The sequence below is a fragment of the Aulonocara stuartgranti genome, assembly GCF_965226115.1.
Source record: "Aulonocara stuartgranti genome assembly, chromosome: 7".
NCBI classification, from domain to species: Eukaryota; Metazoa; Chordata; class Actinopteri; order Cichliformes; family Cichlidae; genus Aulonocara; species Aulonocara stuartgranti.
Genome location: NC_138945.1, coordinates 51,183,586 through 51,207,976, shown reverse-complemented (window position 1 = coordinate 51,207,976; position 24,391 = coordinate 51,183,586). Strand labels below are relative to the sequence as shown.

The 24,391-nt window shown below is 38.4% G+C and overlaps 1 pseudogene across 1 annotated transcript; it reads left to right on the top strand.

The window, feature by feature from the left end:
* The first annotated feature begins 3,182 nt into the window (after positions 1–3,182).
* LOC309710242 (plexin-B2-like) lies at positions 3,183–23,608 on the top strand (annotated as a pseudogene). The gene is made up of 21 exons (XR_014280665.1): positions 3,183–3,263; positions 3,466–4,595; positions 7,254–7,442; positions 7,577–7,708; positions 10,519–10,619; positions 11,170–11,296; positions 11,751–11,910; positions 12,468–12,579; positions 13,096–13,207; positions 13,574–13,675; positions 14,960–15,052; positions 15,589–15,676; positions 15,978–16,144; positions 16,901–17,049; positions 18,922–19,027; positions 19,710–19,846; positions 20,301–20,483; positions 21,131–21,224; positions 21,579–21,776; positions 22,565–22,712; positions 23,045–23,608. The product of XR_014280665.1 is annotated as a plexin-B2-like (transcript).
* The last annotated feature ends 783 nt before the right edge of the window (positions 23,609–24,391 follow it).

Genomic DNA, 24,391 nt, shown 5'->3' with positions numbered 1-24,391 from the left:
CTTATAAAGCAGCAAATTATTTCTCCAGGCTAAATGATGATCCTCTAAATTATGTGACACACCATTTCCTCTCCAGCTTACGAGTCATCTGCTTTAGGCTACATGTTTGGGAATTATACCACGGAGTCAGGTACTTCTGATTTGAGACCTTACAGGAGCTACAGTATCCAGAGTCATATGTAGTGAGGAGGCAAAGTTATTAACAAGATAATCAACCTCTGTTGGAGTAGCGTTGCTCTGCTCTGTGTTGGTGCAGGGCCTTGAACATGATAACAGTGGGTGAATTATATTCTTAAACTTAGTTACAGCTTTCAGAAAGACATCTACTGTGATGAAGTCTACTCCCCACTGCTATTTAACACTGTTAAATGTAAAATTTTTATTCCATATGTTAAAACAAGATCTAGAGTGTGATTAAAGTGGTGGGTGGGTTCTCTTACATTTTGAGAGAAGCCAGCTGTGTCTAATAACAGATTAAATGCTGTGTTGAGGCTGTCACTTTTACATCTACATGGAAGTTAAAATCACCCACAATAATTAATTTATCTGAGCTGAGCACTAAATCAGGTAACAAGTCTGAGAAATCAGACAGAAACTCTGTGTGAGGCCCAGGAGGATGCTAGATGATAACAAATAAGGCTGTTTTTTGAGTTTTCCAGCTGGGGTGGACAAGGCCAAGCATTAGACTTTAAAATGAATTAAGTCTGTTTTGGTCTTCAGTTGATTAACAAGCTGGTGTGGAAAATTGCTGCCACACTGCCCCCTTGGCCTCTGCTTCGAGGATTCTTATAGTTAGTATGACTCAGGGGTGTTGATTCATTTAAACATAGGTTTCTGTAAGGTGGAGTATTTGTTGATCAATCTCTAACAGCGACTTGGAAGAGAGACCTAATGTTTAATAACCCACATTTCACTGTTTTATTCTTTGGTGCTGTTGATGATACTGTGTTCCTTTTTCTTTGTGATTTTTTAAAATGTCTAAGTCATTTTTTGATGATTTTTATCTGTTTTTTTGTCTGTTTGGGAGCAGAGATAGTCTCTAAGCGGATGGGGTTTTGGGGTGATAACAGGAGGAGAGAAGCATGAGAGTATGAGAGATGTTAAGGCATATGGTGAAATAGATGGTGAAATTAGGAGGAAGTTAGATAGTGCTGTGGTGTCATGAGTTATGGTTTGAGGCGAGGCATCCACATGCTTTATCAGATGCTACCCATCCTGTTATTAGCTCTCAAAAGCTCCATACTCAACCATCTCTAGAGTTACAGGGGGAGATTTGTGTAACTGCAGTAGTCGCAGAAAAAGAACCAAGACACTGACTTTGCACAGGGACAGGCATCTGGTGACAAGGGAGCATTTTAAATTAGCTTCTTCTATTTTCAAAGAATTTGTGCTTTACAGAACACAATAAACTCAAATCAAAAACAAATCAAAATCATAAACATAAAAAATATAAATAAATAAATAAATTTTGAAATATTTCCTAACTGCAGACAGCACAAGTGCATGAATTTGGTAATTTATGTCAAAACACATTTATTTTTTATTAGATAGTTGGCATTGATGTTAATTGATATTGCTATTTTATTGTGTGTTATTTTATTGTGTGATTTGTATGTTTGTACAGCACTTTGGTCAACACCACTTGTAGGAGCCATAATTAAATGTATTGAATTTTGTTGATCACTGGGTTTTCATTTGTTTGGTTGCTATGGTGATGCGTAACGGGAGTCACGTGGGTGCTAGAGGTGACATTAAGAGGGCGTTGTCAGTCTGTCTGTCATTCACTGGTTTTGATTTTGACAGAGAGGAGGGCTGGGTAGCCGTAGTTTTTTGTTGACCGCTGCACAACGAGTTTCCCGTTGTTGCATTAGAGCCTGTGATGTTTTAAGAGTCTGAATCAGGAGCCGATCACATTACTCTGTAAACTCTCAAAGCACTTTAATAAACAAGAAAACAATTCCACCTCTCGCATTATTGCGTAAAGTTGACAGCGTGTCGGGCAAATAGGCAGGCTCCATCCCCGGCCTCTAGCGACTGTGGAAGTCGCTACACCACTGTTGTAATTAAAAGTGATGTATAAATAAAGAAATAGAAATATGCAGAGAACATGCAAACGCCACACAAAAAGGGCTGAGCTAACCAGGAACCTTCTTACTGGTGTTACCCACTTCAGTATCATATATGATTTCGGTATAATCAGCACTGGAATCAGCACATGTGTTGCATGAAAGAGAAGGACTGAACGATCAATTTCTTTGAAATTGAAGTTACAAATTGAGACAATGAAAAATTAACAATTTAACTATATATTATTTAATTATATATTTCAATTCTCATTCTTGCATTAAAATATAGAGCGTGCACAACGTTTTAAATCTCTCATAAGTGAAGCTTGTGTTTAAAAAATTATATTATTCATCCAGACCAAGAAGAAAAAGTAGTGTAAGATCATCTTCATTAGTATTTGTGAGAGGATGTCAGACATGCTTTTACACTGTGAGTTGAGGTTTTGTGGTGAGATATTCACACATTCATCATCCACACTCTAACTCACCCTGACAACGGACAGACACCTACCAGCTTGCACAAAGACTCAGTAAGTAACATATTTGTCTCCCTCTGTTTCTGTCCTTTTGATGTACAATTCATATGTTTTTTCCTTAAATTTTTTCATACACCACCCTGTTTCTGTTTAAAGGAACCACTAAGAATGGTTTTGTGCAGGGTGCAGAGACGTTGGAGTAAATGATTAAATAAATAAGAAATGGATATGTATCCAGCATATGCTGGATATGTTCTTAGTGCTTATTTTCTGATTATAGTGTTTTATGTATTTTAATAATAAAGGCCTGTATAAAGGAAGGCCAGCTTTGACTCACAAACCAAGTGCTCAGCCAGACTAAAAATAAAGGAAGAGCTGCAGAGGCATATTAATAAAGAACAGGAAACCAGACAGAAAAAGCAGAACTAAGTAACACAGAAGTAGTTGTTTTTATCTAAACTATGTGTGACGTGTAAAGGACTATATGCTAGAGATCTGCAAAATGGCTTTGGGCTGTGCATGTCTCTCTCTTCCAGAAGATGATTAAATAAAATAATTATAAATATTTTGACTAACTGAGTCGTGTTCTCTCTTTTCAGTAAAAGAATGACAAGAACCAGATTTAATAGTATGTAGATATGTACAACAGAACAAAAACAGCATATGCAGCATGCTTTGATTCAGAAGCGGGTATGGTGGATGATTCAAATACAGACACTATGTGAGTGTTCTAAGTGTTCATCAAACTAATGGCCTGTATGTAAAGATGTCTGGTTGTTTTGACGTACAGTTCTTTACATATGTCCAGTTATATTAACCACACAGCAACCCTTCTTTGATGTGTCATTTTTTGATAGTTAATGTACATTTAAGGTGCCATTTAACTTCATTAATAGTAAAACCTTCTTTTTTGTTCCTTCCAGAGATGGCAAGCTGGGTCTCCACCCTCTTCTTCCTAATCTGGTTGTCAGTCTCTCAAGCCCAAGGGGGGAGTGGAAAAATCCCCACTGTGGAATTCATCTCTGAAACCCTGATTAACAATGTGGTCCAGGACCCACAGACTGGTCGCATCTACCTGGGAGCAGTCAACAATATCTTCCAGCTGAGCCCGTCCCTCCAGAAGGAGGCCCGCACTGAGACGGGCCCAAAAAAAGATGCCAAAACATGTACACCTCCTGCTTCAGGCTGTCAGGACACAGTGCTCATGCCCAACAGCAACAAACTTCTGCTGGTCCACCCATCCAATGGTTCACTAATAGTATGTGGCAGTCGGTACAGAGGCATATGTTCCCTCCTCAACCTGTCTAATGTAGAACAAGAGTTGTATTACAATGACAACAAAGGACAGCGGACATACGTGGCTAGCATAGAGGATAATGTGAACGTGGTGAGCGTCATGTCCAACTACACAAAAAATGGCCGGACCTTCAAAGTGTTCCTTGTTGGAAAGGGCTATGGAAGCCTGGACAGTGCAAAACTAATCAGCACACGAATCCTTGAGGACTACCAGGACTGGGTTGTGTTTGAGAACATCATTGAGGCATCAGAGGTACAGACGGCGCCATTTGTCCTCAAGTACTTACACGACTTCCAACATGCCTTCAAAGAGGATGGTTTTGTGTATTTCCTCTTTTCTCGGACTCTCGATGGCACAGATAACAAAAACTTGACTTTTGTGTCTCGTCTTTGTGAAAATGACCAACATTACTATTCGTACACAGAGCTCCAGTTAACCTGCGGTACAAACAACCGGTACAACAAAGTCCAAGCTGCATATGTGACTTTTCCAGGAAAAGAGCTGGCACGGGTCATGTCTCAATCTGGTAATTATGGGACGGTCACCTCATTCACAAAAGTCCTCTTCATGGTGGCTCATCCAGATGACGACGAAAGCGACTCTGCTCTCTGCATGTACCCGCTGAACTCCATCAATCAGCAGCTGATGGATATAATCAGTGCATGCTACAGTGACTCTGGGGAGATTTCTGGGGTTCCTGCTGTGGACGTACCCTACTCATCTCAAGCCTACACAGCATGCACTTCAAAAATTTCTGTAAGTGCTTCTTTGTCAGCTGACTCTAATTTAAAAGAATGTTTTGAAAAACTCAGATTAGTATAATCTTTAATGCAGTTATCACTTTTTATTATAAAATCTCAACATTTAATTCGTTCCCTGGATAACTTGTAATCTGACCATGGTATTAATTGTAATGTAATTCTATAAACTGAGTGAGATAAGCTGCTTCAGGCCATATAGATGTATAGTTAGGTCCATAATTTGTTGGAGAAAGACACAATTCTTGTAGTCTCTGTACACCACCACAGTGGATTTTAAATCACACAATCAAGATGTGGCTAAAGTGCAGACTTTCTACTTTAATTAAGGGGTTACACAGTTTTTTGGTTTTGTTTGTTTAGCATTTGTCTGAGTCTAAGCAGAGAGTATAGCCCTGTGCACTTCACATTTCATCCTTCTGTTTCTGTTTCGATCAGCAGTCACAGTAATCAGACAATAGTGACCCAGTTTCAGTGGCAGCGATACATGCCCAATCTGATCATGAGCTGTTTCTCTCCTCTCCATACTTTAAGAATATTTTTTGAGAGCTGTAAAGGTTCTTTCAGATTTTCTTTGGCAAAGTTTAATCTGATCCTCTTGTTATTGAGTGTCACCAATAGTTTGAACCTTGTTGTATTCCCATTCATGGAGGTGTCTTGACAATGATATGTCTACCTCACCTGGGTGTTTTTGACTTAGATATTATGAAGCTGTTTTGCTTATCTATGGAAATCATTTTTTCAGGTCTTTATGTGTTGCTGAGCTGGCCATTTCATTCCTTATTTTTTAAGAAAGTACCAGATTATTAATTTCTTTACTCCTGAAGTTTTTATTATTTTTGATTCTGATTTATTTTTTCAGCTGAATGTTAGCCTATCTCATTTGCACTGACATGTATTTGGGCTCTAATTCCCAAATAAATTTTGGCGAAGATTTGGTAAAATGCCTTGAGTTAAAGCTTAAATTTAACTTCAATCACTTATTGATTATTTGATTTAGAACCTGCCTTTGTGGTGTAGAAAGACAAAACCACCAAAATTACGCCTTTGTTGAAGTTATGGGCCGAACTTTAATATGGATCACTCTCCTCTCTCCATGTACTAAATACACTTGTCAAATTTGGCGGTCTATTCATGTTTTAAAATTTTCCCTTTGCTGCCTCTGACATGTCAAGACCGCTGCTACCCTGCACCACTGGTTGATATTTTAGCTGTTTCACATCTCCAGCTCCCACCATAGGGTCTGCAGCTGTAGGGTATTTACTTTAGAGAGACTGAGCTTAATACCGAGATCAGTACCTACTCAGAAATACTTGAAGTATTCCATGAACAATTTTAATATGCCAAAGACTTTTTTAGTTATGGCCCAACTTAACTGGTTATTTTACATTTTTTACTTAGAATAGAATTCAACTTTATTGTCATTGCACATGCACAGGTACAGGGCAACGAAATGCAGTTTGCATCCATCCAGAAGTGCTTTAGTGATATAGATATATTACAATATATATTAGCAATAATATAGATATGTGAGTATATTACAGAAATGGGTCTATTATGGTATGTTATAATGTACACGGTATGAAGTATGTTGTGAATATTCTATAACTATAAGTATGTACAGGCTGTAGTGAGTACAAGCTATGTACAGGATATGAACAGGATATAAATATGAAAAACTATACAGAATATGAAATAAATAACTTTACAGAATCTGGGATATACAGCTATACAGAAATGGGAACTATGCAAGTTGTAAACAGTTGTAGGATTAAAGATTATCGAATGTACAGAATGATTATTTACACAGAGCTATACAGTAGTGCAGTTAAGATAAGTGAGGGTGTAGATAGTTTCTACAGAGGCTATATAAAGTGCTAGTGGTTGTGAGTGGTGGTTCAGTCCATGTTATTATTGTGTTTGAGGGTACAGTTGTCCATTGTGGGTGTGTGTATGTTCAGTCCATGAGTTTAACGTGGGTCAGATGTCAGGAGGCAGAGTTCAGGAGTCTGACAGCTGTGGGGAAGAAGCTGTTCCGGTACCTGGTGGTCTTAGTCCGGAGGCTCCTGTGGCGCCTCCCAGAGGTCAGGAGGGTGAAGAGTCCATGTGATGGGTGACTGGGGTCTTTGATGATTTTCCCAGCCCTTTTCAGACACCGCTTCCTGTAGATGTCTTTTATGGCAGGAAGTGGTGCTCCGGCGATGCGCTGGGCAGTTTTCACGACCCTCTGCAACGCCTTCCGGTCCGAGGCAGAGCAGTTCCCGTACCAGACTGTTATACAGTTGGTCAGGATGCTCTCGATGGTGCAGCGATAGAAGTTCAGCGATACTTGCATGTATTAGTAGTTTCTTGTTAAGTGATCGTTAACACGAGTTTTCCTATTGTTCTCGTCTCAGACTTCCAACTCTAAAGCAAATACTTACTTGTAATTTTTATTCATTATTTTAATTCATTATTGTAATCAAAGAAATGATCAGTCAAAACAAAGCCAATTTTAGATTGTAGATTAAAATAGTCGAGTGTTCAAAGCACATTTCCCATCTCTGTTATAAAGTTTAAGTAGGATACGAACAGTACTGCAAAGACAGTTAATGTTATTGGAGTGAAAAGCAAGCAATGTCTGATCGTCCCTTCTTGTTATCCTTTCCCTTTACAGAAGGATGCATTGGGAAACTTCAAGTGTGGTGCAGAGTATTTGCCTTCGCCTCTGGCAAGCAAGCCAGCATTTGCCTTAAAGGCAGATGCAGCGTTGACCATGTCGGTCCATCTGACTGCTGTAACTGTTGCTGTGGAGAATGACCACATGATCGCCTTTTTGGGCAGCGCCAACGGAGAGGTCTTCAAGGTTGAGTTCTCTTGTGGTTTTTTTTGTTGGATATTTTTTTCCTCAGTTTAAACTTTTATCTGAGGGAAGGTGTATCAAGTGAATTTAAAACCTCAAATTTCTCTTACCTTTTGTCTTTTGTTTATTTTGTCCAGGTACACCTGAGACCAGGTGAATATGGCAACGAGCCGTACTCCTATGTTGGCAACAACATAGGAGAGAAGGTCAACAAGAACCTTTTCCTTGACCAAAGCCAGAGCCACCTCTACATTACCACAGAGAAAAGGGTGTGTGTGTGTATATTTAACACTTATTATACATTAAAATTCAGGCAGAGTACTTGCTGGTGCTAAGACTGAGCTCCACAAAGACTGTATTCATTTAAAAGAGAAAAAAATTGATCCAAAGCAAAAAATTATTCTGTGGGTACACTGAAAAAAAAAAGTTCTTTCAATTTACTTGATTTTATTGTGTACATCGGTCCCACATAATATGAATAAGTATGACTGACTTAATTTTCCACTTTCCCTCAAGTAATTAATGCTTGTCACATCAAAGTATTTTATTTACATCAGATTACTTTAAAAAAAATCATGTTTGATGTACTAATATTAATCTATTATCATAATATCAATGTATTGCATAATGTCAATATATTTTAATATTTAACACCAACTTATTTTTATTTGCCAGTGGTACGCAATGATATTATGTAATGTAAACACATTGCAAGTATGTTCTTGCAAGACAAATTATGGCTTTAAATCCTACTTAATTTTTTCAATTGAAATATTAACTGATCATTATTGACAAAAAAGGCAAAGACTGAGTGCTACTGAACAATACACCTTTATTAAACTGTAACAGCAGTGAAAGCAGCAATTCTGCCATGAACAAGTCCAAAATCGCATCCATATAAACTTGTTAACACATTTTTAAAGATAGCCCGCAGAACTAACTAAAAGAAAAAGTTAGTTTGAGAATATATTTGCAAATGTTTCACAAAAAACTGACCTTAGCAGCAAATAAAAGAAAGTGCTTATAGATGATCCTGTCATCTCTTACATATAACATTTGTATTAATTACACAATTGAAAATGTAAACTAAATTAAGACTACCTGAAAAAAAGCAACACGCTTTTATGAATAAACAGATTTACACAAATATAACTTGTGTGTTATTTGACAACAGTTTCAGCTTCTGTACAAGTATTTACCTGTACAAGATTTCAACTAAGTTGAGCCTTAAATGACATTGTTACATAATACCAAACACCTACATGAATTTTAATATTCATTTTAAACATGTAAGCAGGACATTAAGGTTGATTTAGAACATATTGCTAAAAATCGTCAGTAAAAATTTCTTCCAACACGATACCAAAAGGAAAAATCATCCTGCATTGCAGTCACATGAGGGGAAAGCAATAAAAACACAAGCAGTATAACGTTACTGAACACAAAATGAAAAACTGCAAAGAATTGCAGAAGTGCAGTCTTTGACTTCTCAATGAAACAGATGGTTTTTTTAAAGCAAGAACTTTATAGAGTTTAGCTCCATCCAGTTCCATGAAAACCTTCTGGAAAACATCAAAGTTGCGAAGGTCCGCAGGGTAGGCAAGGTTTAATGCATACATGAGTCCAAATAGCATTGTCACAATGTGGACTGATCCAATCTCATGGCCAACCAATGGATAAGTATCAAGGAGTTCACAGAGTGTATATTCTTGTGGATACTGGGCTGAGCTCAAAAGCTCTGTGGTGCTCTCTGTACCAGCCACCAAGCTCTCTGACAATGTAGAATATGCTGTGGTACAATGCAGATATGGTTTTTCAGTATTCTGGCAATCCACCTGCTGCCCTTTGGGCCAGTACCATTCCATTTCTATACGTTATGCCCTTTAATGTCACACACTGTGCAAGGTTGACCTCTAGAATGTCAGGGAATATGTACCTAATAATAATAAGCTATCTCCTCTTTAAGCAAATCCACTAGAAAGGCAGATACAGCTGAGACCTCTAATTCAGACTTGCCAAGAGATGGGGAGTTTAGATGGTAAGCTATCATCATCTGATGTTTTGACTTCTGTAATCATAAAGGTAAAAATTCCACCATCACAAAAAACATTTTAATTGAAAAAAGATATTCCAGTCCAGAAGAGCATCAATGGTTTCTTTAAAGTACCAATCTTTCTCTCATTTATACATAATGTTTTGAGAAGCAGCTCACATATGTTCTACACAAAGTAGAAAAAAAGCGGGGGAAAGGGTCCTAATTTTTGTTAGGACAATGTTGGAAAATTCACAATACATCACTTAATAAGACATACTCTGTTGAACAAACTTATCTCCTTGTAGATATCTGCTGTATTATTTGGGCTTAACCAATAGAATAGTCAAGTAAGTGACACTTCACCTAAAACAATGACTAAATGGAAAAATGATTTGGCATTTATGGGCACAGGTAAAAACAACATTTAGTAACTTTAAATCAATGCAAGAAAAATGAGTAGTCTCAGTATTGTTTATAATCAAGTAAATAGTACTTTATTTAATCATGTAAATAAGAGAAACATGAAAGGCTTGTGTAGCATTAACTAAATTCATTTGTGCAAATTCAAAAGCCTCCCAATTCCCATTTTTTCAGTGTATGCACGGAGATATATAAAATCAAAATGATTTAGTCCGCTGTTTCATTAAGCTTTTTTAAGTTTGCGATTTCAGAAGTTTTGCTTTCATTATATTGACTCACATCTGTTTCTGCAGAGGGGGAAGAGTTTCTAATGTTGATGCTGTTAAACATTCAGATTTTATCTGAAAAATACTGATGTCTTGAAATAAGATCTAATGGATTGGCTTTTACATGTAAAAAAGAAAACAATTTCACCCTGGTTACAGTAAACATTCAGTGCTTTGTGTTGAATAAACTAAGTAATTAAACATGGGGAGAAGACACGAGAGACCCCACTCGCTCCCACTCTGCACACCTGCAACATACTAAGGAACATTTACAGCTACACTTTAAATACTTGTTATTTTTGTCCAGTGTCTCCCGTAAGGTGCACCTTTGATCATATTTCACGTTGTAATAATCCAGATCACCAAGGTGCCAGTGCAGACGTGCCTCGAAATGAAAGACTGCCAATCATGCGTGGGACTGAGGGACCCTTACTGTGGCTGGTGTGTTTTGGAGGGCAGGTGAGGATCACACACACACGCACACACATAAGTACATTCTTGCATGCATTTACAAATGCATGCACACAACAACAGACTAACACAAACACCCACACATGCAATTCCATCTGTAAAACACAGCAGGATATTTGTTCAGTGTTTTATTGCAGACACTTTTAGACCTATTATATTTATAACAGTATATATTGAGACAGTTCATTTTATGACCAACAGTTACATTTCTTTATTATTTATATAATTTTATTAAAATAATTTTCTATTAATCTCATTCCTGAAATGCTCACAACTGGGAAGTTGGAAAAAATATTATTTTTTATTACTTGCTTAAAGGTTATATGAGTTAAAAGTTGTCATATTATAAATATTAAATGTAGTTACCATTGAGGACCTTGCATGTTTTTCTTTTTGATACATAAATCTTTATTTTGTGCACAGACCCTGCTGGAAGTCACGTAGGCATTGAGTTGTTATTTACAAACTGACTTTTTGTGAAAGCATTCATGGCATGTGCAGCTCAGGCTGATGGGATTTTCTCATCCTTCGTCTGAAGGTGTACCAGGAGGTCTGAGTGCCGACGGGCAGAGGAGAAGAATGGCTGGTTGTGGAGCCCCAAGCAGCAGTGTGTCAAGATTGTATCCTTCTCTCCTTCAAACCTTTCCTGCAGAAAGACCGGCAAGGTACAGCTCTGTTTGTTCCTCACTCAAACTGTCTCTGACTTCCTTTGTTCTCTTTTATTGTCCCTCTTTTCTCTGCAGTACCTAACTCCACTTACATGCAGAGACTGAGTAATAAACTGGGAATCAAAGACCTCGAGCTCTAGGTCTTCCAGCTCTGTATTGATCCACCCAGAAAAATCCAAACTGTCTTATTATAACCTGCATGGCTGATTGTCTGAAGATGGAGAGCCTCTTCCTATTCCCCCATTTTTTACTTCTTCTGTGTTCCTGCCCGTCTGACTCACACATGAATTCCCATCAGCAGCATGTCACTCCTTTCTCTTTCTCAGTTTCTTTCTTTAAAAAGAGAAACAGTTTCTTTATTATAACTTTGGTTACACAGAGATACAAATTCAGTGAGATGTTACGGGCTAAGAAGCCACAGTTTCCAGTCAGTATGTTTTTGTCTGTCCAGGTGAACATCAGTATTCCCTCCCTTCCTACCATTGGACACTCTGACCGTCTGCAATGCAAGATTGAGTCTTTCCAGAGTAACGGCATCATGTCAGACTCTGGTGAGGTCTCCTGTGATCTGCCCCAGCCTGGGCTTATACCGAAAACACCTGAGGGCCAAGGTATGGTCTCTTTAATTACCCTGCCATGTTTCTGTCGTCTTTAAGGTCTAATGTCTGTGCTTCTCCATGATGGTTAACGCTGCATTACTAACTGGCCAAGGTGGGAAATGGGCTGAAAAAAAACATGAGGTTAAGTTAATGTCAGCTGGCAAATTCTCCATCATTTTGTTGAAGAACTTACAGTGTCCAACAAATTTGCACCAGAAAATTGCACTAATCTAATTTAAGCTTTATTATTTCAGTTTATAGTTTTTTGTATCAGTAGTCAGCAAACATCTTGCCCAAAACAAAGTGAGTCCCATAAAAAAAGTCCTTTATAAAACAAAACATGGAACTTTTTTTAAATACAGCTCAAGTTTTGGCTTTTATACACTAATATGCAGTTCAGGCAGTTAAATAATCACTGAACTGATTCTGAGGAGATTTATCAAAATATTTAATCGCTCTGTTTTTTGTCTTTAAATGTACAAGCATACTTCACATCTTTTATATAAAACTTGTATTCACATAAACAGCTAGTGTATCACATTTTAACCACTGTTTTACTGTATCTTCAGACTTTGTGGCCGTGGCTATCAGGATCTTTGTGAATGAGACTGTGGAGTTGGCCACGCGGGAATTCATGTTCTACAACTGTGCTGCCACAGTGAGGAAATCTGAAAACACACCGTGAGTCAGGCTGTTAATCTTTCAGTTCTGCTCTGTCACTCAGTGAAAATACACAGTGACATGGAACACAGCATCATCTGACAACCTTGATGTAAATGTATCACCGTGCATGAGCAGATGAGAGATCAAGGCTCTGTTTGTAAATTGTGATGCATGGTGGTTTTGAATGCACCTCTTGCATTTTCACTCCTGCTTCTATTACCAAGCCGAGGAAATTGCCTCAGTTTCCTTTTCATTAATCAAAAAAAGAAAGTCGATCCTGGCTGTTTTTTTCCCCTCATTTTTTTCTGCATTTCTTTCACACAGAGGAACGTGTGATGAACGAGCTTTGCTTATGTGAAGTTGCAGAGATCCATTTCATTGTCAGCAACATAGATTTTTGTGCCGGACGCTCTCTTATGAGTTTGCATGTTTTAGATGTTGTTTGTGTGTGCTTTTGTGTGTGCATGCTCTACCCTGATTGTGCATGTGAAAGTATTTCCTTATCCAAGTTGGTCCATATTTCTGTGTTTTCAGGTGCATGTCATGTGTAAGCAGTCAGTGGGGATGTCAGTGGAACACGCAGGACCACACCTGCAGCGATGCGGACAACAGCGTGGTTGTTTCCCACATCATCAAGCACCGTCAGGTTAGTTCTTTCTAGAGCTGTGAGTTCAGTGACAGGTCAAGGACTCTTTTCTGTCATGTATGTGTGTGATAGATGTGGAGAACGACTATACCACAAGTTTTAAAGGACACATCTAAACTTTACATGTGATTCACCGCCTGAGTGGTCCAAACTCCTCCTGAAAAATTAATAAATACACAAATCCCACTATCAGCTGCCACCATCTTGCATGACAAACGTTGCAGGGTGGAGGATATCAGATTCCAAGTCAGCGGATGTTTCAGCGATATAGTTATCTGTCGCCACAGATGAGGGTGTCCGTTAAGTGGTTAGCATGTTTAAAATGTAAATTATTAAAGTATCTAATTTGTTTTCATTCTGTTTCAGAGCGCAAACTGTCCTCGGTTCGAGAATCCAGATCCTGTGCTCATCCCTGTGGGCTACAAGACTCGAATCAGCTTTGAAGGCATAAATCTGAAACATTACCAGGTAAACTGGCCCCACTCCACCCCCAACATGCATCTGAGTTCCAGGGAAAGAAACACTCTCTTTCTGTTTGTGGATATCCCTTTGACAGAAAAAAGGAAAAACACAACAGGTTCATTTTTAGGCTAAAAGAAAGAAGAATGAGCCAAACTTGTTTCAGTTTTTTCTACTCTTGCATCTGTTAGTGATCTGTAAGTGATGATACCGCACTCTTACCAACTGTTTAAATGTTGCAAAAAAAAAAAAAAAAGTTAACTTAAAGAGATTGAAAGGAAGCAAAAATGGCTCCTTTAGACAGTGAATGAACTTTGGGGGCCACACCAAAGTCCAATATAAGATAAATAAGGATTATTTTGTCTGTGAATCATGCAAAGCTACTCTGGTAAAGTTCGATTTTGGAATTTGAAGTAATGATAATAGTTCCCCTTTAACCCTCTCAGGCTCAAATTAAACTTTTTGTTGCTAATGCACAACCAAGTCCTGCAGTGGTACTTCTGAGTAAAAAAAAAAACCCATAAAATATGTATGTGGGGTAATCAGGTTGTTAGTTTTTAACTGTTGCAAATCGGCAACGCCTGCCTTGAGAGGGTTAAGGCTGGAGTGTTCTGCTGGAAGAGGGCTTAAAACTTACTTTTTACCATTCAACCGTAGCGAACAGGTGTGAGGACACCCAACTTTGTGAACAGAATTACTCAAAAAATCTTGTGAATACAATAACTCAAGACGGACGTCTCCTTGGATGTTTAAACTTACCATAGGCAAATCAAGGAAGTTAAGGGGTGGCACTGGGGACCGTCAGTATTTTTGTTTTTGTCATGATTATGCAGAGTATCTTTCCACATGAATAACATTACAAATCCCAATTCTTACTATCAGACAGCAATATAAGCTGTAACAGTTCACTTAGTTGTCACAAAATACATCTTGATCATTTTCTTTGAATGTGTGAGTTCTGATGGACTTTATTGGTGCAGGTTCCCGGGGATCCATTCATGTTTCATCAATCAAGGTTTTGACAGCTGATCTTTCACAGCTGTGAAAATCAAAACTTGTAAGCCCTGTGTGAAGGTTTTGTAATCACACAGCTTTCTGGGCTGTTTCCCTTTTGGTTGTTGTGTGTATATGTTCAGTGTTGCTGATTTGATTTTACACACTTGAGTAGGATCAGAGAAACTGCAATTGTTTCCATGCTCTATACAAAGAAGAGCATCAGAGAACAGTACTGTAAAAGTATGATCAGCATGAATACACATCAGCATTTTTGTGTTTGTTTGTGTGGTTCTGCAGGGTCATCATTTCACCATTGGCAGTGAGCTGATGACAAAGGAAGAAGATGTCTCGTTTGAGGGGGGACCATTCTACACATTCAGTGGCTTCAATGTGAGCATGACCCCTCGTTTGACATTTGTCTTGATGCAACACACTCAACACAGGTCTTTGCACTGTGACTGGTTTGTGGTCCTAGTATTCAAAGTACAACCTAGAAATACACTGAAAGAGTGAATGTATATATTCTGCAGCAAAAAAAACTGTGTGAAGACTTTCTGTTTGTGAACAGCTGTATTTATGTTCCACATTTATAAAAGAAGTCAACCTTTAGCCTTTTTTCACATTCCCTTTGATATTCTCTAGCTCCCTCTAATGGACATGCTCCCCTCGCTGGAGAGTTAAACACCATCTCCACATTGTGAACTTTGTGATTGGGAAGCTCAAACAGTGCTTAGCCTCCAGCTATGTTCTTTTCTAACATTGATTTCTGTAGCTGAAAATCTGCCAGACTGGGTATATATTCTTTTTTCTTTCTTATTTTCCCTTGGCGTGGGGGAGCAGCAGCCCACACTGTTTGCAGAGAAGAGCTTAAGTGCCATTAATCACAGGATTCTGCATTAATAATTCATTTTCTTCCAATTTCTTAGTTTTTCTATGATAAGTCACCGGAGACCAATGTTCTGTTCTACGTGAAGGACAAGGAGTCTGGCGAGAAGATGGACAGCACGGTGAACGGTGTGTCTTCACATATTAATGAGGAGATTTCATTTTAATGCCCTGTGTGTACACGGCAAGTCGCACTGTGGGGCTTCAGCTGGATTTAAGGAAGCTACCTTTAATCTGCACTTGAAAATTACAAAACATTACTGCACAATCTAACAGCTTTGTACATGAAGGATTCAGATAAATGTATGTTACTGCAGGAGTCACTTGAAATTAGATTGTCCATCAATTTTTCATTGAGGATGCAAGAATATGCTCTTTGAATGTACAATAACATAATATTGTTTTTGTTTCCTCACTATTATCTCTACAGTCACACTGTACAACTGTGCCGTTGAGAGGAACGACTGTAGTCTTTGTAAGAACGCCGACCCAAAGTACAAGTGTGTGTGGTGCAGCAAGAAGCTGGCGTGTGTGTATGAGAAGCTCTGCGATCCTCTCCCCAGCAACACAGAGTGTCCTGACCCTGAGATCACCAATGTGAGTCGTCACAGTGCTGTCATGACTTCATGTTTACCTTTGAAATGGAAACTGTACCTTCTTTAAAATCTTGTGATTGGATGTAAAAACACATTGACTGTGGTGATTGGACTGAGGTCTTCACTGGCCGTGTATTTTTCTTCCACAGAGGAGTTGGGAGTGTGTTTCTCCTTGAGAGTGTGCGGCGCTGTTCCTTAGCACATGTCGATCGGATCAATTCTTTGTTTGTTCACCTAATTGTTCGTGCCTCTTTGTCATTGATAAAAATCCATCAGTAATTGTGTTTATATCATTCTGACAGAGGCTATCACCTAACCGGCTGCAGCCTGACAGACAGAGATACTGCAGATAAATCACCATGACTTTGTATGTTGTTGAGATTCAACTTAACAACTATACAAAGGATTCCAGTGAGATTTTCTGAAGACGTTGAGAGTCTGCAGTGTTGACCTTTATGGTTTTATTATTCATAGACACTTGTGCCCATGTTCAGGTTAAACTTTCAGTGTCCAATACCATAACAATACCATAATAATAACATAATAATAGCAGGAAGCACACGTATAATCAAGGACACGTTGCAGTAAACATCATACCTCCACTTGGCCTTGAATATTAAATACTTAAGTCAGCTCAATAGTGGTTAAACAGACTGTGTAAATCTCTTGTATGTTCTTATTGCACAGATAATCTGGTTAAATCCATTTCCAATCCCTTCTTCCTATAAACACCCTCCTATTACATCTCCACATCCAGATCAGCCCTCTTTTCGGCCCCGTGCCGGGAGGCATCTCCATCACCATCAGCGGCTCCAACCTCGGCATCGATCAGGGAGACATTAAAAGCATCACGGTGGCTGGAAAGCCCTGCATTCATGAGCCAGAAAAATACTCCGTCTCCAAAAGGTAAAGTTGCCCACATGCAGTTGTGCACTATGCACAGGACATGTAACCCAACCAATGTTGTATACTTAACTGTGTTAGGAATACTTTCCTTTTGCTCAGGATAACCTGACTACAGGTTTTAATTAGCTCATTCTACAACTGTATTGATCTGAGTCTCCAGACACAGTTTGATTTAGAGACAGTCACAGTTTCCAGAGGGAAATGTCAGTAGTAGAAGTATTCACTTTTTTTCCTTTTCTTGTCACAAATGTGCAAGACAACAATGTAAAAAAGTCACGTTACAGATTGATTGTTCAGTAAACTTTTTATAACCGTTCAAGCCAGGGTCAGTCTAAATAAAGAGTGGGCCAATCAGCCTTTTAATGATGTTTTGGTTTTTAAGCATATCATTTGAATATATTTAAGTTATTTTCTGGATAGGAACATAAGGCGCAGATTAAAGTTGACAGAAACTGAAATTAAAGCTATAATATTTGCATGTAAAATATAGTGAGGTATAACAGCAGAATATTGAAACACTTTAGTAAAATACAAGTACATGGAAATTTTACTTAAGTTCCGCACTTAAATAAATGTACTGAACTTATTTGCTTTCTGCTGCTACTACACCACTGAATGGCACTCAAGCACTTGCACATGGCTGCTGATTGAGAGGGTCTTCTGACAGGGACAGAAGCAGAGAAATTGTCTGAAGAAATCACGCTACACTCATAGCTGCTTAGTCAAACAAATAATTAAACAGTTGAACCTGAATGTGAACAAACAAAAACAACTGACTGCAGTTTTTTAACTGTTGCCTTATCTACTAAACTAAAACAAGAGTTTTAGTTGTTAACTATGTCAGTGATGGTCTAAAGATTACAAAATCAGACTTCTCCAGTGTTTCCAGTTTGTTCTCTTAAATGGCAAATCCAGGTTCAATAGTTGTGTAGGGTGGACACCCTGTCTAAATGATGAGACCTAAAAGGCACATACAGCTGACTGTCATCTGCATAGACATGATAAGAAATGTCAGTAAAAGATTGGACGATGCCAAAGAAAGGAAATAATATAATATGAACCCTGTGGACCTGGACTGAACCCTGTGGAACCCCACACATGAACCTGCTCATCCTAATAGAGAAAATCCTGTCTGATAAGAAGGAGGAAAACCAACACAGCACCAGAAATATAACCCAAAACCTAGAACCTATTAAGTAAAATGTTATGAAAAAACAAGTACGAGTTACAAGAAAACAAATGAATTTATGTGCAAATGGTCAAAGATAACACCATAAGTTAGGACCAAGTATGTGTGAGTAGGGCCCCAAACATGTTCAATAAATTTAAAGAGAGGAACTCCTGAGTTGTAGTGCTTGATGGATCCTCAGCATGAATATCCCCAACAAATGTGATTCTGTGTATATTTAATAGTGGAAGATAAAAATCTTTAAAATAGCATACATAGCAATTTTGATCATAGTTATCTCAAAGGAGCTATAAAAATTATATTAATATATTATATAAAAAACAATAGAATTTGACATAAAAATATATTTTTCAAAATTTCACGTGTTCCACGTCTACAGCCGGACATCTGCAGTGCACTAAAAGTGAACGTTCTCCATGACATTGTTCTAAAAATGTGAAGCTTCATTCTCACGCTGCCACGACTCAGAGAAAACGTAAAATTCTGTTTCTCACTACAAAAAAAGTCATTTTAAAAATATGACTTGTTAGCAGTATAGTGGACATTACCATCATAAAACTGTTGAAACTTGCCTTAATATGTAAACAGTAAATAATTCTTTACCCAGTTTTGAGTTTCCAGGTCAAGTCCCAGCATTTATTTTTGTTTATTTATTAATTTATTTTTTCTGTTGTTCTGATCAGAGTTGTGTGTGAGATTGGACCTGCTGATAAAGCTGACTGGGGACAGGTTGAGATCGAGGTGAATGGAGGGAAGAGAGGAACCTCCTCTGTTTCCTTCACCTACAGGGTAAATGCATATACACACAAACACACTCACAAACACACACGTATACACTGTCCTCAGCTGCACGTCATCTGTTGAGTTGTACAACTTTTTATTGAGAAATTAAACTCATCCAAAAGCTTTCAGCTGATTTTGTTGTTTTATGGACTGTTTTATGTTTTCCATTTATTAGCTCCAGAGAAACTCTTATCAAAACATACCAAGGGCATGACAGTTAAGAAGACTGACCAAACATGCTAAATGTAACAGTAAATTAGGCACCTAGATGCACATTGCTGTGGTAATTTACTGTACAGTAAGTCAAAATGTGCAGGCATTCCTCTTTAACCAGATGCTGTGCAGCCGTTCCCTTTGTCACTTTAATACTCTAAGAGGCTACAGTGTAGCTATTTAACTGGCTTTTCATATCTCTGGCTCTGCTAAAGCTTCCCCACAGGGGAGTGCTCCTCCTAACTGTTTGCTCAGCAAATTGAGGCAGATGTGGTGCTTGTGGGAGTTTGTGTGTCTGAATGTTTCTGAAAGAGTGGGTCGGGTTAGATCAGGCTGAGAAGCAATGTTTCTGACATGGAGCTGTATCTGTGTGTGTTATTCTAGTGTGTGCCAGCATCTGCCAGTAGTTAGAGTGTACTTGAAATATGAGTGTGTATTAAGGTGGCATTTGGTGACACCCTCTCCCCTTCATTAGGACCCGATGCCTGAGGAGGTGACGCCAAATAGAGGTCCTAAAGCAGGGGGAACCCTCATTACAATCTCTGGACTATTTCTGAATGCTGGCAGTAAGGAAGATGTCCAGGTTACCATCGGAGGGGTGAACTGCAGTGTGTAAGGATTTCTTTTTTTCAATAATTCTCATTCAGACCAAACTTTTTCAATTCAGCCTCTTTAGTTAATAGAGCTACTTGTTATTCAGACATTTAATTCTATGCAAATTCTGCTTTGCGCACATTTTGAAGTCCATAAATTGATTTTTTTTAATATATGTGTATATTCTTGAAGCAAAAAATTGAATTGACCTAAACTTTAGTGTCACAATGAAGAGGGAGTTTTTTCTCTTACAATTTTCCTGTACTGTTGTGACCACCAGTGCTCTGTCAAAACCGATTCACGGTGACATTTTAGGCAGAGGTAACAGAAAAATAACGAGCAAGAGAAGCAGCAAAGCCAGATTTTAACAAGCTGTCAGCCTGCTGCCATGTTGGCTTCCACTGCACGGTGACCTTGTGCCACCCCCACTCCTTCAGCCAGAGAGTACTGAGCTATGTCCTTGTCTTGGCAGGGAGCACTTTGGAGAAAATATCACCTGCAGGACAGGAGAATACCGCGTGGATAAAGTGCCCTCTGACCCTCTCGACGTCGTAATGAAGTATGGAAAGAGAACCACAAAAAGCATCCCGGCTAGCTTTCGGTTTGTTGAAAACCCCACTGTGCAGGATCACCAGCCCAAAGCAAGCTTTGTCTGGTCAGTTTAACACAGCAGTATGCAGTCATGGTGTTTGTGACATTCACTCTATCTGTTTGTTACATGTTGTATTTTTACTGCCTTCATTTTACCTGCAGGGCAGGATGAAAGTTCAGGGGATAAATGTGTATGTTGTTGTCCTATTTTCATCCATTCAGACTATTGATCTCCTAATACGAATAATATGACCAAGTACTAAATGCATTCTGTACCTACATACAGTCTTACAGAGTAGGTATGATCGAAAATTTGCTCACTCTCCCTACAGTGACTGACATTGTTATTTTCAGAGTTCATATTTCTGAAATCTCTAAACTTCAGTGTTTCGAGATTACTGTCTCAATGGACAGAAATAAGAGAATAAGACACAGGCTGAGTTTTGCTTTTGAATATGTCCTTTAAAATAGAAATAAGAAAGCTTCTAAGTTGACATTGTTTTTGATCACAATTCTGCCACATGATTAGAAACACTGACTAGAATGATAATCATTAAAATTACCACACGTGCATTTTAAGAACCCTGCCTGTCTTCCCTTAATTCTCTCTGTGTGCTTGTGCTCTTATTTTTGTGTGGGTAGGAGTACAATTCCTTAATATGCATTTTCCTGTGTTTTTGGTGTGAATACATATGTTTGTGTGCGTTTTAGTGGAGGGAGGAATATTGTGGTAACTGGCACCAGGTTTGACGTAATCCAGACTGCGATCATGAAGGTCCAGGGACGTGACTGGTCATCTTCAGAGGTTCCTGTTCATTTTCCTCATCTTCCTCTGAGTCAATGCACTGATCCACCTCTAAGAGTCATAATTTCTTAGATTTGTCCTTACTCTTTCTATTGAATGTTGTAATGTTGCATTAAATGTAGTAATCAAAACCTTACAAATTTCTGACATATAACAATAGAAATGCAATTTATGTGACTACTCATTTGGCTCGTTAACATATAGAACATACATCAGAACAGAAAAGTTTGCTTTATTATTTTTATTGCTGCTGCATATTTTCTATGGTGTAATTTCCTTTATGACATGTCATGCTTGTATTTTTTATGTCCTTTTGTCACAATTTACTGTCCCTCTATTACACAACATACTCAGTTTGCCCATGAGAAGAACGCCACAGTCATCCAGTTTCAGTCTCCAACAGTAAACGGCTCCGCAGACCAGCACTTGAAAACAGTCATTAAGCTGGACAACTGGGAGAAGGAGCTGAAGCCTTTTTTCTACCACCCTGACCCCAGCTTCAATAATCTACAAAACAAGATCATCACTGCGAACAGCATAATTATCGTTACTGTGAGTACAACCATGAGGTCGCTTTAATATAGTTCTAGTACAATGATTTGTTTTGATTTTGTTTTTTCTGTCATAATAGAAAATAATAGAGAAAAAATAACAGAGAAAATCCCAACCATCAGAAAACCCTCTATGAGCACTTGGCGACAGTGGGAAGAAAAACTCTTTTAACAGGAAGAAACCTCTGGCAGAATCAGGCTAAAATCCAGAGAGGTGTACAAACATATAGTGCGTGAAAAAAAATGAGTGACGAAGAAACACTCAGTGCATCATGGGAATACCCAGCAGCCTATGCCTATTGCAGCATAAGTATGGACTGGATTCAGAGTCACCTGATTCAGCCCTAACTATATGCTTTATCAAACAGGACAGTTTTAAGCGTAATCCAACAAATCCAAACGGTGAGCTGGTTCCACAGGAGAAGGGCCTGAAAACCGAAGGCTCTGCATCTCATTCTGCTTTTAAATAACCTAGGAACTACAAGAAGGCCAGCGTCTGAAAGTGAAGTTCTCTATTTAGGTGATAAGGTACTGTGAGTAAGATAAGATGGGGACTGAATATTAAAGACCTTTTGGAGGATTTTAAAGTTTTTTACAATAGATGCTTACAATATTTATCTTTTTCTTTACTTTTGGTGTATAACAGCTCATAGCTGTCATACAGTACACCCATTCCCACACATTACTCATAAAGTGCTGCTGATAAGGTTTTCAGTGCTCATTGTATTATCTGTCTAATTAACTTCAGTCACTGCCCTTAGAGCCTTGGATTCACTCTTCCTCCTGCAGGGTCGGGGATTCTCCAAAGCCATGACAGCAAAGGAGGCTCAAGCCTTCGTAGGTTCAGTATGTGGTCAGCCTCCTTCAGGATGATAAGCTGTTCCTGGTAACACCTTCCAGCCCACCTCGTGCTCACTCCACACAGGTGGATGTAAAGGTCAGGCCACAAAAAGACAAACGGATGACACAATGTTATGGAGGACATGGTCCAACTGTTTTATTTCATTGAAAGTTCTAACAAGCTACAACGCTCTAACGTGACTTCATAAATGAAGGCAGTCCTCTGAAAATTTAAAAATATGGAAGTATCAAGAGAGTGAACTTTAAGTACCCAGTTTAATTTATTTTTTTCATTTCAAAAACCTTAAGCTCCCAATTTAGCAGAAAGTTACGTTCTATCCCTACTCCAGTATCTTCCCGTCTTTACCTTTGGTAAAATGTGCAGCGCTTGTGTAAATAACAAGATTTCCACTCTTTTGTTTCCCACAGATCAAGTTTGGGAAAGGGGTGTGGGTGGTTGGCTCAATGGAATTTGAGGACAAGAATTATTCCCTCTACATGATCATCCGTATTATCCTTCTGGTCACCCTGGTCACCATCACTATCTCTGTCTACTGCGCCACACGAGCTCAGTTGTTTTAGGTTTGTTTTAAGAATCATATCATATACATATACATAATCATATCATATACTGTGTATTCATCTATCCCATCTATTTATCTATCTGGCCAATATATATATATATATATATATATAACATGATAAAAACATTTGCTTACAGTAGCACTTCATTATTATAAGAATTATTCACATTGTTTTACGCATTAAAAATATGTTTTTGATCTTTTTGCCTTTTTAACTCTTGTAACGTTCCATACATTCAGCGCTTTAGAGGCAAAGTGCTTCTGCTTTAATGCATTTAATAAACTCAGACACAATTCATATCTCCGGTTTCTTTCAAATATCTGTTTCAACTGGACTCTCACTTCTCATCTTTTTTGTACTTTACTAGCTGTTTATAAATAAATGATTAAGAAATGACCTTAAATTATTACAGATCACTGCAGAGTACTCTCTGCAGTGATCTGTAATAATTTGAGAGGATTGCAGTTGGTCTGGGCCAAAATGCCTGTTGACCAGCTGCATACTGATACTAGCATACTGATGTTGGCACTGACTACCACTAGAGGGCGACTGTGTTAATCAGTTCTTTGCAGTCACATCATTTAGCCAGACGCCTTCTAGAGATCAGAGGCCGTAACAGCGTCATTACTACATCTAAGAGTCAAATTCAAACCATAATTGTCATTGCATTCCTGATTCAACAATTTTACCTGCTTTTTCTAAATTTAATACATTTTAGCTTACAGCTAAAACTGGTCATCATCTCTGCACAGTAAACCAGAAGGATTACTCCAAGTGTGAGCACCCTAAAAAGTATACAGCCTCGCAAGTAACAAGTAAAAGCATAAAAAAGCTGAATAACCATCAACAGTTACTTTGCACTTCACAGAATATTACCTTTGGGTTTATATAAAACCTAAATCCTCTCTCAGACTCACATATAACAGTCTTCCAACCACAACAGTAAGTAGCAGCACTAGTTTTTTGTAGCTTGCATCAAAAATCCAGCTTACACCTGAGAGTGTTGAACAGTCTGTACTGTACTGTAGTACTCAACCGTACTTCAGTTTTATTAGCAGGCAACTAATTATGCTTCAGAATCAAATATTAATATTTTGTACATTTGGATCTCAACCCCCCCACTAAATGTGAACTAAGCTTATCTGTAGTGATATAAAATGGAATACAAAAAATAAAATAGTGCTTCTTCCA